Consider the following 18,229-nt stretch of genomic DNA (forward strand, 5'->3'; position numbering starts at 1 on the left):
CTTTGTCCAGGGTACTTTGACAAGCTCTGCAGGGACTGGCTGCTTCCCAGACTGCCCCACATACAGGATAAACTTTTCCCAACTAGGTGATGTGCCAGACAAGCCCCTCCCTGCTCCTCACCCTTCCACATCTAGATGTGTATAAGAGACAGCTCACTGAGCTCCGGCTGCCGCGGCGGGGGCGGTGGGGGCGCGGGGGCATAAGGCGCACCGTGCGTCTCGCCGCGCTGCTCCCGGGCGGTGGTCGCTCTGCTAGCCCCGGGGCGGGAGTCGGCGGCTTTGTGCGTAACGCGGGCTCGGGCGGCAGACTCGGCCTAGCTCCCTCCCGGGTCTCTCCCGGCCTCGCCGAGCATACAAGAGAGCGAACAAGTCCAAACAGACTGCGGTGGCAGATGAGGGCTGCGGCCCTAGCGCCCGCTATTTAAAGAGTCCGGCCACTTTCTTAATATAGCCGTCCAATGGGAAACGAGCCGGCTGAGCTCATCGCTGCGGATCTTGGCTCTGATTGGCCGCTCGGTGCAGCCCGAGGGCGGGGCAGGGCCAGCTTGATTGACGGCCCAGGCCGCCGGGCTGGGAGAGGCAGCCACCGGGGAGTCTGCGCCGCTCCTGGCGCTGCGGGGCTCTAGCGGCACCGGGGTCCCCTTCTTCGCCGCAGCGTCTGCGCGCGGATTCCCGGAGCTGCCTGGAGCCTACAGGGTCTGGGCGAGCGGTTCCGAAACAGGCGGCACTCAGTGGGGCGTTGGCGACTCCCATTCAGAATTGCCCCTCTTCCTGGCAAACTCCCGGCGGTGGTTGGACCTGTGGGGGAGGGGGGGCTCTTTTAACGTGGTTTTGTTTTTGAATAAACACATACACACACCACACACACTTTTGTTTCCAAACAAAAGTGTTTTCTCCTTTCTTTTGGAGGCGGTCCCTCCTGTGTTCTAGGGCCCCACCCGGGTACTCGCCCTGGGCCAGCCTCGGGTTTGGACCCGAGAGGCGACTGGCTGGCTGCAAACTGGCTCTTCCAAGTCCCGCCGCCCCCACCCTTCCCAACCCCCTGCTTAGGTCTCTAGGTGAAGATTAAGGGAAGAGGTGCGGAGTGGCCGAGCTTGACAATGGAAAGGAAAGGTCGAAGCTGGAACACTTGGAGGAAGTTACTGGGCAGGGAGAAGCCCCTCGGCCCCGCTCTTCACAATGAAGTCTGATCCCGGTTCTTAAAACAGAGAACTGTCTGAGATAAATTGTACAATAGAATATACAGTATTGTACAATAGCATGTACAATATTCTGGGTTCAATAGAATCCAACCACCCCAAGACCCCTGAGCGGGCGAAAAGGCTCGAGGCTGGGGAAGACGGGCGGGGTAAGGGGCTAACAATTGGGGCACAGCGGGTTAGTGGGTGTCCCCTCTAGTGGGGCGCCAGATCCCTAGTCTCCTGATGCACACTAGGACTGAACTCATTTATCCTATAGATCCTGCAGGAGATGACAGTACCTGTGATCCTGAAAGACCCTAGTCAACCGATTTCTACGGATAAAAGAGGAAGAAGGGGGTAGGGGGAAAGGAGGAAAGGGGAGTCGGGGAGGGCTCCCGGGAAGGAGAAACAGCCTGAACACAAGAAGGAAGGTGGGAAGGAGTAGGGCACACTCTAGGAGCTGCGTATGCTGGGGTTCGTGAGCGCTAAAGCATTAACTGCAAGGGGTGGGCTCTATCCATCCATTGCAGGGGAAATGTATGCAGACTGTTTTTTCATCTGAGGAAGGACCCACCACATCACCGGGAGATTGTTGCCTCCTGTCTCCGTCTCTGCCTCGCTCTCTGTGAGTTGTTGGAGGGCCAGGATTCTGTCTTATCTCCACATCTTGAAGACCCAGCACAATGCCTGGCATTTACAAGAATCAGTACATGACTGTGGAGAATTAACCCCAATGCTCAGAAACGCAGGTGGATCTTTCTGGGGGTTTCTTACCTGAGTTCCACACTTTGCTTTAACAATTACCTAACCAGGCTCACGCCTGTGATCCCTGGGCCTGGGAGACCCAGGGTGGAGGATTGCTTGAGCTCAAGAGTTCACGACCAGCCTGGGCAACATGACAAAACCCCGTTCCTGTCCCTGAGAAAAATAAATGGGATGGGGTGGGGAGGAGAGTGGCCTGCGCCTATAATCTCAGTTACTCAGGAGGCTGAGGTGGGAGGATTGCTTGAGCCCAGGAGGGCAAGGCTGCGGTGAGCTATGGTTGCAACACCCCACTCCAGCTTGGGTGACAGGGTGAGACCCTGGGTCAAAAAAAATAAAAAAATAAAAACATTAAAAAGAAAATCATCTAAGCAAACCTATGCAGCCAGCTGTGACTGAACCCCGGTGTTTTCACATGTAATTCATATGTTAAGAGCTAGGTCCCCGTATGGCGCCACAGATGAAATCAGATCAAATAGGGCAGTAGTGCTGCTAAGCCTAGAGCCCTTCCTAGAGGGAACGTCTTATTTAGACGACTGGAAGTGCTGTGCTTCCCTCAGACTGGATTTGCAGCACTACAACAAGAAGTCAACTAGGTTTTTTTTTTTTTTTTGGCCGGTGAGGGTGGGGGTGGGGGTGGTGGTTTTTGTTTTTCAGATCTAAGGAACTGATCTGTCAGCAAGTAAATAGTTTTTCTGCTCATTGATTTGGGGATGCAATCTGGAAGCTTTTTTTTTTTTTTTTTTTTGCCTATTAGAAAAATCTTATTTACACAAATTTTTCTTCTTTTAGTCAAAACCTTTTATAGCTGTATTGTTAATGCCGCTTTCCTTGGTCTTAATATAGCTTGGGAATCTTGGCTATGTCCTTAAACTTCAATTACTAAGAAACATGAAACAAAGTTTTGTACCATGTGTTTTTTTCTTTAAAAAACAAAGAATCCGGAAAACGGATTGAACTCATTCGTGTTCTGATTTCCAGGAATATTATATGAGGTGTTCCAAGCTCAAATCTCAATATTGCAATAATTTCTAGAACTATGCAGTTGGTAAATATGCCAAAGTAAACAAATAGAAAGATCTGTGTTCTGCAGTGACTTCTTTCCATGGCATTCTTTTTTTTTTTTTTTTTTTTCCTTTGTCCAGGGTACTTTGACAAGCTCTGCAGGGACTGGCTGCTTCCCAGACTGCCCCACATACAGGATAAACTTTTCCCAACTAGGTGATGTGCCAGACAAGCCCCTCCCTGCTCCTCACCCTTCATAATGCACTTCTCTCAGACAGGGATAAAATGTGATTCTTCTATGAGAACAAGTTATTTTATTTTTTATTTTATTTTATTTTATTTTATTTTTTGAGACGGAATCCTACTCTGTCACCAAGGCTGGAGTGCAGTGGTATGATCTTGGCTCACTGTAACCTCCGCCTCCTGGGTTCAAGCAATTCTCCTGCCTCAGACCCCTGAGTAGCTGGGATTACAGGCGTACGCCACCATGCCTGGCTAATTTTTGTATTTTTAGTAGAGACAGGGTCTTCCCATGTTGGCCAGGCTGGTCTCGAACTCCTGACTTCAAGTGATCCACCCACTTAGACCTCCCCAAGTGCTGGGATTACAGGCGTGAGCCACTGCCACCGGCCAAGAACAAGTCATTTTAACCATTAACTTTATTAACATATTCATCTTATGACATAATATATCCACACCTGTGAGACAGGGAAGTTGTATTTCAGACAAAAGGAGGATGTTAATCTATTTCCAATCTTTAACCTAATTTATTTGGTTTTGTTTGTTTGCCAAGTGTCTCTTGTAAATCATTCTCCACTCCTCAAAGACCAGACCAGAGTTGGAATTTTCATTAGATTTTAGTGCCACCTTGTGGCAATCTTTATGGGGTCTTTTACTAAAAAAAAAAAAAAAAAAGTAGAAAACCTTTAGTCAAAAAGTATGCATTTTATGGATATTTTTATTTTAAAATATTTCAGAGCATATAAAACTCTGAATAATGTTTTACAAGTAGATTCTTTAGAAATTCTTCATATATATTTATACACATGTAACTTTTTCATGTACACTTTACAAAAATATTAACGAAAATGCCATTCAATGAAAAAAAATTCCTTCCTAGTTAAACAGTAACTTCTAAAAGAAATTAGAAGAGAAAGATAAAGTCTATGGATCTTTACTAACTTACAGACTGAAGGACTTCATTTTTCCTTAATTATAATGTACAGAAATGTAAAACAACTTTAGCCACAAAAATCATTCCATTTTTGCCCCGGTTAAGAAAGGCATCATTGGATACTCTGGTGTAGTTAGAAGTAATGATAATTCATGTACTAGGAACCAGCAATGCAATAGACATTCCTGACAGGCATTTAATTTAAAAACATCTCCTAATTTAGGAGTAGTTTAATGTCTCTAGGAAAATTGTCAATCTCCCATCTCTATGCAATGACCTTAAAAAATGGAAAAGTTGGTCAGGCGCCGTGGCTCATGCCTGTAATCCCAGCACTTTGGGAGGCCGAGGCAGGCAGATCATGAAGTCAGGAGATTGAGACCATCCCGGCTAACACGGTTAAACCCCATCTCTACTAACAACACAAAAAATTAGCTGGGCGTGGTGGCGGACACCTATAGTCCCAGCTACTCGGGAGGCTCAGGCAGGAGAATGGCATGAACCGGGGAGGCAGAGCTTGCAAGTGAGCCGAGATCGCACCACTGCACTCCAGCCTGGGCAAGAGTGTGAGACTCTGTCTTAAAAAAAAAAAAAACAAAAAAAGGAAAAGTTACACTAGCTATATTATTTCATGTGGAAGAACTGAGGCATTCCCGTCTGGCCCATTTGGAGCCCGTTCAGTCAGGAGTTACCTGGCTGCGGGGCACTCAATCTGCTTTCTGGGTGGGGTCTCCAGCTAGGAGCAATAGCGGATAAAATATCCTTCTCTTCCCCTCAGAGTGTCCCAGAGCTAAGAAGGAGAAGGCTGAACTCAAAAGAAAACCACCATTACTAGACTATTAAACTGAGGCACATGGGCATTGAACTCTGATCAAACTCCCACTTGTCCAGCCCAGAGCAAGGCCAAGGGGAACAGGCAATGGGCAGTAGGACCAATCCGGATCTCTCTAAAACGGCAGTCAGTACAGTAGCCAGTAACCACATGTGGCTATTAAGTACTTGAAATGTCACTAATGCCACTGAAGAACTAGGCTTTTAATATTATTTCATTTTAATTACATTTAAAAACTGTTATTTGATTCAATTTGATGGGAACTTTTAGGTATATTTGAAACAACTTGGTTATGTAAATCTGCTTTTTCAACTGAAAATTTTATGAAATCTAAATACAGATTCTTTTTGATAAAAATTTAGTGTCCAAATTGAGATGCGCTTTAACTATAAGCTAAACACTAGAATTTAAAGACTTAGATTGAAAAACATGTACAATAGTTTATTTTTACATGTTTATATTAATAACATGTTGAGATGGTAATAATTTGGATATAGTGGATTTTTTTAAATGTATGAGATTTAATATGTTGAACATGTTATTCAAATTAATTTCATTTTTTTCGGTTTTATTATTTTTTTTTTCTTGAGACAGAGTCTCATTCTGCCACCCAAGCTGGAGGGCAATGGTGTGATCTTGACTCACTGCAGTCTCTGCCTCTCAGGTTTAAGCGATTCTCATGCCTCAGCCTCCAGAGTAGCTGGGATTACAGGCGTGCATCAACACGTCGGGCTAATTTTTGTATTTTTAATAGAGACAAGGTTTTGCCATGATGGCGAGGCTGGTCTCGAACTCCTGGCCCCAAGTGATCTGCCCACCTCTGCCTCCCACAGTGCTGGCATTACAGGTGTGAGCCACTACACCTAGCCACCTTTTTAACTTTTAACGGGTCAACTAGAAAACTTAAAATTACGCACGTGAGTCACATTGTATTTCTATTGGATAGCACTGGGCTAAAATGTCTACAAGTTCAGATGGTTCCCTGGCTCCTCCTTCAGCCACCATCCTCCCAAGGGAGAGTCACTGCTGACATGAGTCCCCTAAAATTCGTTCATCTTTCGGCTGGTAAGACTTCTTTTCGTTTGTTCTAAGCTCATCACTGGGTTTCGGAGAGGTTCAGACACAGATGAACGCTGAGGTTTGGAGCAATGTGGAGACTGCCCTCTTGCATTGACTGACTGCTCTCTATACCCGCCACCTCTGTCCTTTTCAGCTCCTCCTCTATAGCAATTCCCTCCTCAAAGCTCTCCAACTCATCCCAACACCAGACAGCATTTTCCTGAACAGGAGAGACTGTTTGGGCCTTTTTGTATGGTGACCTATTTTCCTTCCCAAAAAAGAGAATCAAAATCTAGTCCTTGTTCAATTTTGGTAGAAAAGTGGTGGGTGTGGATTGTTTTCAGGAAGTCTCCTATGAGCCTCAATCCTCTCAATTCAAGTCAGTAAACACAGATGGAGGGGACAGAGTAGACAAGGGGAGCTGAAGGAGGGAAAGGTGAGGGCAAGTAGGCACACACACCCCACGCTGTGCTACATGATGTTACAAATATGTAAATGAATAGTGGAGTTGGCTTCCCACTGGACACAACATTCGAATAGGACCTTGAATAACAAGTAGGATTTTTCCAGAAAGAAAAGCTTTGCTAGGCGCAGTGGCTCATGCCTGTAATTCTAGCACTTTGGGAGGCAAAGGTAGGAGGACTGTTTGAACCCAGGAGTTTGAGACCAGCCTGGGCAACATAGGGAGACTTCATCTCTATAAATAAATAAATAAATAAATAAATAAATAAATAAATAAATAAGCTGGCTACGGGGCACGCACCTGTGGTCCCAGTTACTTGAGAGGCTAAGGTGGGAGGATCACTTGAGCCCAGGAGGTTGAGGCTGCAATGAGTCATGATCATGCCACCGTACTCCAGCCTGAGCTGCAGAGTAAGGTCTTGTTTCAAAAAAAAAAAAAAGAAAACAAAAGACAAGCCCATTTGTACCGTATGAAACATTGACTGTGCGGATTTTATATGGAGAAAGATTCTGCTAGTGCCGTTTGATAGAAAGGAGGAACTGTGATGGGCAAAAGTGGAAAAATGATGCTCCTTGTCCATGCATGAGGTTTGCCTGATGACAGCAAAGTGTGAGGCTCCTCCAACCCTGAGAAATGGGAGGGCAGAAAGGGAAGAGGAAGGTTGCAACAACTTCCCATTGGGTAAGTGCTGTCAGTACAAAATCCACCCCTGCAAATGCTTGCCAGTTTAGTGGTGTACGTTGAAATTGCACATTTATTAATTTGACAAAAGCTCCAAGAAAGTGGGTGTGGAGATGCAGTGAGCAGAAGGGAGGGGGTCTTGTGCCAGGGAGCTGGAGACTTGCCTTTTAGCCCCGGCATGTCCTAGCTCCACAGCCTTGAGCAAACCATCCTTTCTAGGCCTCAGTTTCCCCATTTGTAAAATGAGAGGTAAAACCCAGGGGTCCTGCAGGTAACATAACTATGTGTGAGACATCAAGCAGTGGCAGCAATTATGGAGAACTGGAGAACATGCCATAATGCAGTTATAGAAGCTCAGAATTTAAAAATCAACTACTGTGTTGTTCAAACAATGCACAGGTGAGCCAGGCACTGTGGCTCATGACTATAATCCCAACACCTTGAGAGGCCGAGGTGAGAGGATCGCTTGAGCTCAGGAGTTCGAGATCGATTCTGGGAAACATAGCCAGACCCTGTCTCTATTTCTTTAAACAAAATATAAGAAGAAAGAGAGAGAGAAAGGAAAAGAGAGAAAATGCACAGGCAGCGCAGGCTAGATTTGGCCAACAGAACCAGTTCATAGCTCCTGAACTAGATGAATTTCATTTTCATTTTGAACAGATCAAGGGGTATCTCACCTGCTGAAAATAATACTGTCAGTCCTTTCATAAAGCGAAAAAAGTGAAAAAAAGAACCCTTTAATGAAGCAAACACATTATTTTATTTAGTTTTATTATTCAAGATCTTCTTTTATTTTAGTTGCTTAAACTGAAGTCCAAAGGATGAAATATTTCAAAGAATGGAACCTAGAGGAATGTGGTCTTAAGTAAGAAGTTGTTATTCCAGCTGAGGGGGGTTCCCGCACAGATGGGTGAAAAATCTTACCCCCAATGCCTATCCAGAGGGGAACAGAACACCCAGTTTTTTCTCTTCCCTTTTTTTAGCCTTGAAACCTAATGATCTAATCGAAGTATATTTACACAGGGATGATTCACTTGTTTTCTCTTATGATGTCAGAATATTGCAATAGGGAGGAGTTTAATTCACAATGGATTTCCACACTCCAGTGTGTTACCACTGAAGATGTGTCTGTAGCTATTTATAGCATGAGACAGAACCTATATTAGGAGCCACTGCTCAGAACCAGGAAATAGGGAAGCAGAGGACGCATTCGTGGGAGGACCCTGTGCTTCTGCTCCAGCCGGGCTGCTCAGCAGAACGTGGCACAGCAAGGGCAATTCTCCTTCCTCAGGGTCCTCAACTGGAAAGGAGAGAACTGAAAATCTCTTTTGTTGACAACTCTTCGATTGACCTGCTTTATTTGTGGACTGTGGGCTAGTGTGATTTCTGCACAGCTTCATCACAATGTATGTTTAAGAAAGCAGTTGATGCATTTTTAAAATTTGTATAAATTTAAGGGGTACGGATGCAGTTTTGTTACATGGATATATTGTGTGTGTAGTGGGGAGGTCTGGGCTTTTAGTGTAACCATCACCTGAATAATGTACATTGTGCCCATTAAGCAATTTTTTATCCCTCACCCGCTCCCACCCTTCCAAGTCTCCAATGTTTATTATTCCACAGTCTATGTCTGTATGTACACATTATTTAGCTCCCATTTATAAGTGGAACATGCAGTACCTGACTTTCTGAGTTGTTTCACTTAAAATAATGGCCTCTGGTTCTATGTATGTTGCTTCAAAAGACATTTTTTTTTTCATTTTAATGGGTGAGTTGTATTCCATTGTATATGTAGACCATCTTTTCTTTATCCCGCCATTCATTGATGACACTTAGGTTGATGCCACATCTTTGCTATTGTGAACAGTGCTATGATAAACTTAAGAGTGCAGGTAACTTTTCTTTGGGTAGATACCCAGTAGCGAGACTGCTGGATCAAATGGTCTTATAGCTTGAAAATCTCAATAATATGCCTAGAAAGTTCACTCATTCATTTATTCATTCCACTAATGCCTGGTAGGTGCCTTCTGTATAGCAGGGACCTAGGTATGGGACAGGCTGCCATGCTTTAAGGAGCTCAGGGACTATGTATAGTTGGCATCTTACAGCTATTGAACGTCCTAAGCCTAAATGACGTAGAGACACGGCTGGAACCTGGCAAATACGAAGGAGGTGATGATAGTTGCTGCTCTGATTCAAGTAGTCATTCTGCAAACATATTCTGGGTCAGGAATGAGATACTGGGAGAAATTAGGTACAGACCCTGCTCTCAGAAGAACTCCAGTTGGTAAATATGGAGCTCCAGTCCATACATAGAAGCACAACACTCAACAATTAAACTACTTCAACTGAGTGTGGCAAGCATTGTAATGGGTAAGCACTGGGAAGGGGCTTAAGGAGGCCAGAGAAGGCTTGTACTGTGTGGTACATTGCACATTGGTGGCCCTCTATGAGCTGCACCCTCCAGTGTTCATCTCCTTGCATAGTTCTTTCCCGTGATGATCTTAAGCTTGGCCATGTAACTAGCTTAGCCAGTGGGACATCAGCATTCATTGCGTGAATATGCAAGCTGAAGCTTGATAAGTACTTGCACTTTGGGGCTTGCTCTTTTGAAATGCTTATTCCTGGAGAATACCCACCATGGTTTCAGGAAACTCAATTAGCCATGTGAAGAAACCCATATTGAGAATTGGGCCTCTAACCCACAGCCTCAGCTAAGCTATCAGCAGGTGGCCAGCACCAACTGCCACCTCCATGGGTGGGACCATTTGAAGTCTCCACTCTAAAACCCCAGCCAACCCCATGGGAAGAAGAACTGCATAAGTCAACCTGCAGAATCATAAGAAATAATAAATTGTTGCTGTCTTAAGCCGCTATGTTTTGGGATCATTTGTTTCACGGCAATGGATAACCAAATCTAGCTGAGTTCCTGATGACTGCATGGAAGTTAGCCAGGCGGAGAGAAAAGAGGGCATTCTAGATATGGAGACTTTAGACCGCATGCGTATCCAGGTACCAGGCAGCTCAGTACCGTGGGAATGTGGGGTATAAGGTGGCAGTTACTGGAACTGGGGAGGCTCACCTGAAGGTAAATCTGGAATCTGCAAGACCACCCCTCATTTTAGCAGATTTGCTAAAAGGATCATAGAACTCAGCATGTAGCTGTGCTCACAGCTATGATTTATTACAACAAAAGGATCAAAGCAAAATCAGCAAAGGGAAAGGCACACGGGTGAAGTCTGGGGAAAGTCAAGTGCAAGGGAAATTGTTCTTCTCGAGAATCCTGAGTTCTCTCCCAGTGGCATCACACAGGACACGCTAATTATCCCAGCAATGAGTTGTGACAACCCATGTAGAACATTGCTACCAAGAGGACTCGATGCCTAGGATTTTTCTTGGGTGCCTGTGCTGATTAAAGTGTTTTTTGTTTGTTTGTTTTTTGTTTTTTTTTTTGAGACAGTGTCTCACTCTGTTGCCCAGGCTAAAGTACAATGGTGTGATCTCAGCACACTGCAACCTCTGCCTCCCAGGTTCAAGCAACTCTCCTGCCTCCGCCTCCCAAGTAGCTGGGATTACACGCACCCACCACCACACCTGGCTAATTTTTTTGTATTTTTAGTAGAGACAGGGTTTCACCGTGTTGGCCAGGCTGGTCTCGACCTCCTGACCTCAGGTGATCCACCCACCTCAGCATCCCAAAGTGATGGTATTACAGGTGTGAGCCACTGCGCCCAGCAGTGCTGGTTAATTTTTATGCCTAATTTTTATAACTTTGTTAGGCTATGGTACCCAGTTGTTTAATCAAACACCAGGCTAGATATTGCTATGAAAGTATTTTTTAGATTTGATAAACATTTAAGTTACTCAAATACTTTGAGTAAAGCAGATTATGTTCTATAATGAGGGTGGGCTTCTTCTAATTAGTTGAAGGTCTTGAGAGCAGAGACTCAGGTTTCTCTAAGAAGAAGCGGGTATTCTTCCCAAAATTGCTACATAGACACCCTGCCTGAGCTTCCAGCTGCAGAATTTGGGCTCAAGGCTGCAACAACAGCTCTGAATTTCCAGCTTGCCAATCTGCCCTATAGATTCTGAACTTGCTAGCTCCCACAATGATGAACCAATTCCTTAAAATAAACCTCTCTCAGCCGGGCACAGCGGCTGATGCTTGTAATCCCAGCACTTTGGGAGGTTGAGGTGGGCAGATCACGAGGTGAGGAGATCAAGACCATCCTGGCCAACATGGTGAAATCCCACCTCTACTAAAAATACAAAAATTAGCTGGACTTGGCGCATGCCTGTGATCCCAGCTACTACGGAGGCCGAGACAGGAGAATCGCTTGAACCAGGGAGTCAGAGGTTGCACTGAGCCATGACAGCGCCACTGTACTCCAGCCTGGTGACAGAGCGAGTCTTATGGTCTTTTGAGATAGAGTGTCTCAAAAATAAAAAATAAAAAAAAATAAACCTCTCTCTCTCTCTCTCTCTGGTCTGGAGAACCTTGACTAATTCAGGGGTGATCAAATAGGTAACTTCTGCCTGGCATGTAGCCAAATTCCAGACTTTCAGAAGGAAGGCAGGTGCTCAGCATAAACCATATTGTTTAGACAAACAATTTAGTCACAGCGAGCCCCTCTCGTCAGTTCCTGGTGAGAACCGTTCCAAACTCCAGGCAAGAACCAACGTGCTTCTTAGGAAGCAGGCCTTCCTAAGAACAGGCAGTGAGGCCTACCATGTTTACTCTTTTCTGCAGAGAAGGTAAACAATTTACATTGAGGGAGCAGGGAGTCAGTGAGATTTCTTATGTAAATATGTTCCTCCACTGAAGGTTTTAAGAAGGAGGTGACGTGTTTTGTTCCATGAGGTGGCAGTGGTGTTGGGGATGGCTCACGGAGGGATGAAGGAGGGAAGCAGGCTTCAGATGAGGAGGCCTCGGCCAGGCGCGCGGTGCCTCACATCTGTAATCCCAGCACCTTGGGAGGCTGAGGTGGGAGGTTTATTTGAACCCAGGAGTTTGACACCAGCCTGGGCAACATAGGGAGACCCTGCTTCTACAAAATAATAATAATAATAATAATAAAAATTAAAAAATTAGCCAGGCATGTGCTTGTAGTCTCAGCTACTCAGGTGGCTGAAGTGAGAGGATCACTTGAGCCTGGCAGGTCGAGGCTGCAGTGAGCCATGATCGAACCACTGCATTCTAGCCTGGGTGACAAAGTGAGAACCTGTCTCAAAAAAAAAAAAAAAAAAAAGAGTGACCTCTCCAGCTATCAGGCAGAGCAAGGGTGGAGAGGTGGGGATAGATTTGAGAAAACAACAGGACTCTTGGTAGGAATGTCCCCACCTCCTAAGCAGTCACCTCCTCTCCCACTCAGTGGAAGCCTGGGAGCCTCAGAGAAAGTTCTGTGTGTGTTATGTGTGTTTTGTGTGCTTTGTGTGTGCTGTGTATGTGTTGTATGTTTTGTGTGTGGGAGTGTTGTGTGTGGTGCGTGTATTTGTGTGTGTGTGTGTGTGTGTGTGTGTGTTGGGCCATCTCGAATCTCACTCTCCTCTCCTGGGTTATCAGGTGAGAGATGAGGAGGGCACCTGCCATGGCTGACAGAGAGGAAGCGGGAGGGGGGCTGCATCTGTATCCATGGTGGAGGTCAGTCAACCACCTGGAGACCTGAAGCCCCCACAGGGCCAGGCCCTTATCCCCCTCCTGCCTCCTATCACAATCCACATAGGGCTTGTGCTCTCTGGGACCTCAGGGGTACACCTAGAGCTTCATAGCTGAAGGGATTTGGTGCAACATTAGGCTTTCATTACTCAAAGTGATGGTCCCTGGACCAGCAACACTAGCATTTCTTGGAAGCTTTGTAGAAAAGCAGAATCCAGGCCCCAGCCCAGTCCAGGCCCTACAGGATCAGAATCTGGGTTTTAACAAGATCTCCAGGTGATTCATCTGAACATTAAAGTTTGAGAAACACCACCCTCCGCTTGTCCTGCTGCGCTGGTGATGATGTGGCTGTGGTGGTTACATCGAGTGCTCGGTACCATGAAGGCAGACTGCAGCCTCCTGTTTAACTTTTGGCTGATGTTCTTGGACTTATAATAAATTACACTACAAAATAAATAAATACTTAAATACTACTAGTAGTACTAATGATGATGATTCTAATGGGAATAATCGTAACAATTTGGGGACTTCATGTGTTAGCTCCTGTTAAGGTCTTGATGCATGCAGTATCTCATCTGACTTCATAACATAACTTCATCTAACTTTTGCCCCTAGTGACAGAATGTGTTCATAATGAGCACCTTTTTCAGCAGCCGCCTTCCCCTTGCGCCTGCCGACCCTCACCCTTTCTTGTTGTCCTTAGTGGAGAGAAGACTTGAAAGGGGACTAACGGCTAAATTGATGCACATTTTTAAAGGGCCTGGAGCTTGTCCCAGAAGCAAGCACCTGGTCCAGAAGGCCAGGAAGGAGTCAAGAGAGAAGTGGAGGGAGAGGAGGGAGCCAGCCCAGCACAGAGATGCAGAAAAGAGAGGAGGAAGATTTGTGGGAGAGGCCACCTTGACAAGCAAGCTCTGGAATGGGGGAAGGAGAATGTTCAGGGAGTTTTGTGTTTTGCTCTGTAGCTCTCCTTTGCCACCTCCTTGGAAGAGTTTTTTTGTATATATTTACATTTCTTTTCCAAATATTTTTTTGAGCTGGAATGATGTGCCTTCTGAATGCAACGTGGAACTGAGCTTGAACCCAAAGTGATCTGACCTTATTTATGTTACACTCTTAGCCCCACAATTTACAGATAAGGAAGCAAAGGTTAGAGAGTTTAAATAAACTGCCTAGAGTTGCACTGCCAGTAAATGTTGAAACCAGCTTCCCATAAGCAATCTGTGCCGGTGGACAGCAACCATGTGCCAAGTGGTTGGTTCAAATAAGCATTAAACCTCTTGTTACTATTCCCATGGCTATTTTCAGACTCCTCCAAGCGGCAAGTCTTCTTCTTCTTCCTCCTCTTTTTCTTCTTCTTGTTTCTGAGACAGGATCTCACTCTGTTGCCCAGGCTGCAGTGCAGTCGTGCCATCACAGTTCACTGCAGCATCGACCTCCTGGGCTCAAGCAATCCTTCCACGTCAGCCTCTGAAGTAGCTGGGACTACCGGTGTGAGCCAACACACCCAGATACTTTTTGGAATTTTTTGTAGAGATGTGATCTTGCTTGTTGCCCAGGCTGGTCTCAAACTCCTGGGCTCAAGTGATCCTCCCTCCTTGACCTCCCAAAGTGCTGGGATTACAGGTGTGAGCCACCACACCCAGCCTGGTTGGAGGGTCTTCGAATTGCCAGTTCACACGCAGAAGTGACTCTAGAGCTCTTGGACTGTGAATGCCATTTTGTGCACGCCCTTCCTTGAAGTATGTTTCCCAAATTGTCCCCTCATCTTCCTTTCCCTTCTCAATGAGCCATCTACTCCCTTCCTGAAACAGCCTCTGTATGGGCCTCTCACAGGTGCTGTCTGTCTGAGTGGACATTTCCTGAGGTCTTCATCAAGGTTTGCCCTTGTACCTTAAAGCCAGCAGCTGGGATGGCTGATCAGAAAATGGCGGGCATTTAGAGCACAGTTGGTATAGGAGGTCTTGCCAAAACCATGCACTCCCTTAGTGATTTTTTACTGAGCCCCTACTGGGAAAATAGCCCTCCCTGGAGGCAACGCTCTCTGCTGCCCCTCTGAAATCCTCCCTGACTTCAAACTCTCTTGTCATTAAATAAAACTAAGCTCACCATGGACCTCTTTCCCCACCAAGGGACAGAAGGGCTTCAGGTAGGCAATGTTGAAGAGATTGGACTGTGGAAAAGGTACCTGGCTGGTAAAACGAGGGAAAGGGAAACTTCTATACTTTTTATCCTATAATGACTCAAGTATAAGAAAAATGTAGATAACAATATCAGCCACCCAGCTTTGCCAATCTTCGAATTTCTCACGTTTATTTCAAATCACTTAGGTACATGTGAAACTCCTGTGTACCTCTCCCCAATCCTATTAAACATGTTATTTAATATCCCTGTACATATATTTATACCTTTACCACATATGACTATATCAGAAAGAATATCTGGTTGGGTTTTGCATGCTTTTAACTTTTGTGTGAATAGTACTATATATAACTTCTACGACTTGCTGTTTCTACTCAATGGTATGTTACATTGAAATTTAGAAATGCAAATACATGTAGCTCTTGTTTATTTAGTTTGCCTGGATAGTATTCCATTTTGTAACACTTATCCATCCTCCCATGGTTGGACATTTGGGCTATTTGCAAATTTTTTCTGATACGCACAGTGCAGAATGACCAATATTGCAATTGGATAGGTGTGTGTATGCAGGTGGAAGAGATTCTAGAATATATACATATTCTAGGAAGGAACTTTTCATATGACAAGAATTCTGGATTGCATTTCAAGTTTAGAAATTGTAGCCAAGGAAGTATGAAGTGAGCACGGTGACTGCCTCCAGCTTCCATTTTGGGAGCCTCATGTCCTAAGTGAGTGAATGTGGCCATGTTTCAGCAAGAATGTGGCCCATGACAGTGCTCTTATATCCAGACCCTGCAGAGTCACACCTGTAGACCCTGCTGTGAATCATCTATCTCATCTGTGTTCCTTTTGGATCTACAGTTGGAAACAGTGACAATTTGGAGGGTTCTGATGAGTCACACTGAGTGACAGTGAGAGAGTGGGGGAGAGGGCATGACTGTTTAGAGGAGGGGAAATGGGTTTATCATGGGGAAATCAGGAGAACTAATGGCCATTAGCCTTTTTTGGGTAATCAACCACCAAGCAAAGATTTCTTATTCTCTTAATTCTGTGGGTTCCTCTGTTGGTCTCTCCTGGGCACTCTTGTGTGGTTAGTTTCAGCTGGAGATTGGCTGAGCAGGAGGGCCCCATAAGGTCTCACTCCCATGTCTAGAAGTTGGTGCTGGCTGTTGGCTGGGTCACTGTGATGCCACTGCCCGTGGCCTCTCACCCTCCAAGAAGTAAACCCAGCTGCCTTACATGGTGATCTCAGGGCAGTATTCCAATCGAGCGGAAGCAGATGAAGGCGGGGCCTAAAACTCACATATTAAGTAGCATCACTTCTACCGGATTCTATTGGCCCAAGCAAGTCACAAGGCCAGTCCAGATTTAAGGAGAAGACAAGTGGATGTCCCCTCTTGTTGGAAGGAGCAGGAAAGACACATTGCAAAGAAGCATGGGATGAATCGCTTCTGCCATCTTTGAAAATTGCTCCCATGGTTGAGCAGAGATGGAACTTTAACATTCACCCTTGAGATTTTAGCTAGAGTCTTCTGTGCCACTTCCTAAATAGATCAGGATGGCTTTCCTGACTGGAAGGTGGTTCATAGGGCTGCTGGTCCTCCTCTTTACTAGAAGCCCAACAAGGCATCTACCTTCACCTTTGTGAATTCTTTAGATACTTATTTTTTAAGCACTTCTTGTATACAGTGCATTGTGCTCGGTGCCTGGCACACCACAGTGAACAAAAACACTGGAGCTTTAATTCTATGGAAGGGAGAGAAGCGTCATACAATTAACTGTATAGTTACATAATTGATGACTGTGATGTTCAGTGCCATGGGATAAGTGAGGTATGTGCAGAGGAAATTTAAGTGGGTGCTCTGACCTGGTGCCATGGGAAACTTCCCAAGGAAGATATGTGAGCTAAATTTTGAAGAATAAATAGACATTATGCAAGCTGAGGGAGTGGGGAGGGTGGTAAAAGGGAATATTTCAGGCAGAGAAACATTATGTAGTAGGGTCCTAGAGAGGCAAGAAGCCTGCATGTCTGAGGAACTGAGAATTAAACAGAAGAAAGGGGAGAATTGACCAGATGAGATCAGAAAACAGGCAAGTGCCAGGTCGTGCAGGGCTTTATAGACCATGTAAATAAAGGGTTTTCTTCTATCCTGAGAGTAACAGAAATGTGTAGGCATGTGTTATGGACTGAACTGTGTGCCCCCAAATTGATATGTTGAAGCTCTATCTCCCAGTGTGACTGTATTTGGAATAGAGCCTTTAAGGAGATAATTAAAGTTAAATGAGGTCATAGGGTGGGGCCCTAACTCAATAGGACTGGTGTTCTCATAAGAAGAGGAATAGACACCAGGACAGCTGCGGCACAGAGGCAAGCCCGTGTGAGGACACAAGGAGAAAACGGCCTTCTGTAAGCCAAGAAGAAAAGCCATAGGATAAATCAACCTGCTGGCACCTTGATCATGGACTTCTAGCCTCTAGGTTATAAGAAAATAAATTTCTGTTGTTTAAGCCACCCAGTCTCAGATAGTTTCTTGAGGCTGCGGAGGCCTCAAGAAACTTATACAATCACAGTGGAAGTATACTTTGTTATGGCAGCCGTAGGGGACTAATACAGCCTGTGAAATACTGAGATTTATGCTCCCAAGAAATCACCCTGGTTGTCTGTTGGGGATGGACCCAAGGAACAAAAATTGTCACAGGAAGAGAAGCTAGGAGGCCATAGCAAATATCTGTGCAGGAGGAGGGCTGGCCTGCAGCAGGCTGGCTGCAGTGAGGGTGGAGAGAATGGAGGCATGACCGAGAGGGGAGGCAGGGACTATTTAGAGGGAGGACGGGGTGGAGGCCTGATTGGAGGAGACACATTGAGGAGTTCTGGGGAGGAATGCCAGTGCTCTTCAGTTTGGCTGCAAAGAGAAGAGAGATGGGCAATAGATAGAGGATGGAGTGGAGTTTTGTTTTCTTATAAAATGAATGACACATAAGAATTTGTTTGTTTTTGAGACAGGGTCTCAATCTCACCCAGACTGGAGTGCAGTGGTGTGATTATAGCTCCCTGCAGCCTCAAACTCCCGGGCTCAAGTGACCCTCCTGCCTCAGCCTCCCGAGCAGCTGGGAACACAGTTGCACCCAGCTAATTTTTAAATTTTTTAAAATTTTTTAAATTTTTAAAATTTAATCACCACGCCCAGCTAATTTTTAAAATTTTTGTAGAGGCAGGGTCTCGCCACATTGCCCAGGCTGATATTGAACTCCTGGCCTCAAGCAGTCATCTTGCCCCGAC

Source organism: Mandrillus leucophaeus, unplaced genomic scaffold, assembly GCF_000951045.1.
Source record: "Mandrillus leucophaeus isolate KB7577 unplaced genomic scaffold, Mleu.le_1.0 Scaffold122, whole genome shotgun sequence".
In the NCBI taxonomy this organism is placed as follows: domain Eukaryota; kingdom Metazoa; phylum Chordata; class Mammalia; order Primates; family Cercopithecidae; genus Mandrillus; species Mandrillus leucophaeus.